Consider the following 1164-nt stretch of genomic DNA (forward strand, 5'->3'; position numbering starts at 1 on the left):
TATATATGGCACATTTTCTGTAGTGTTGTTTCCCCGCTGCCTAAAGGTGATTCATGGTGGGGCATTAGAGCTGGAAATATCACCATTTATGATATACCTTACTGCATAATCCATGTGGGATACATCTATTTTGAGGTTTTGGAGTCCAAATTTGGAGGCCTCCCTCTCTGCATAATTTAGAATTAGTCGTTCTATATATTCTTAATTATCTGTGCAGAATAGATGTTTCTTCTACTTGTACTTGCGACTACTTTTGCCGTGAATATTTAGATGGGTACCTGATTTTTGTGTTATAATTTTGTGTTATTGAGAAACAACTTTTGATTCTTTTTCATCAGCTGCCTAGACACTTGTGGTCTACACAATATCGCAAATTGGCTCTTACCTGTGCCCAATTAGGACACAGTGTGACTAGGGTGAGCATAAGGTCTGCGGTCATACCCCACTGGAGATGCCCAATCTCATCTGATCTTGGAAGCCAAGCAGTGGAGGGCCGGTTTAAGTACTTGGATGGGAGACCACCAAGGAACACCCTGGTACTGCAATTATTTGCTACCCCTTCTGTCACTAAAATAGAGCACTGATTCGCCTATCGGTCATGACCTATGATTTAACTACCTGCTAGGATTCAATTCCCAGTTGGGATATACAGCAGTTTTCAAATGATGGTCATATATATATACATTGAACAAACAATTTTTTGACCACAAGGTGTCCCATAGTTGGTGTGTTTGTGTTTTTGTTTCACAAAATCACAGAGTTACCCATCTCGGCCTATATTAGGTATTTGTACCTCAAAAGCTACGAACATTTTCTTTATATTTTCGCAATGTCACCATTCAGACAAATATTGGCGCTCATTGAACTCCTCAGTAATTAACTTATTAACGAAAATTATTAAAGTATTGTATTTTAGTCAGTTATTGTGACAATCAGTCATACAATATTATCTGTATATGAGTGCTTCCCAAAAAGAGTCTTCTTTCTTCTCTTTTTTTTTTTTGTGTTTACAATGTATATTTGACTCGTGGGAGCACCGCTGATGGGCAGTTTTTCCGACACACAAAAACAAGGAGTGTATTACCTTATGTGTCTGCTTCCCAAAGTGAGGATTTAAACCTTGAATTTAATTATCAGCTAATTACAGATAGTTTATCATTTTCA

The 1164-nt window shown here is 37.6% G+C and overlaps 1 pseudogene; it reads left to right on the forward strand.

Moving 5' to 3' along the window:
- The first annotated feature begins 427 nt into the window (after positions 1 to 427).
- LOC134963897 (5S ribosomal RNA) lies at positions 428 to 548 on the forward strand (annotated as a pseudogene).
- The last annotated feature ends 616 nt before the right edge of the window (positions 549 to 1164 follow it).

Source organism: Pseudophryne corroboree, chromosome 9 (genome assembly GCF_028390025.1).
Source record: "Pseudophryne corroboree isolate aPseCor3 chromosome 9, aPseCor3.hap2, whole genome shotgun sequence".
Classification (NCBI taxonomy): Eukaryota; Metazoa; Chordata; class Amphibia; order Anura; family Myobatrachidae; genus Pseudophryne; species Pseudophryne corroboree.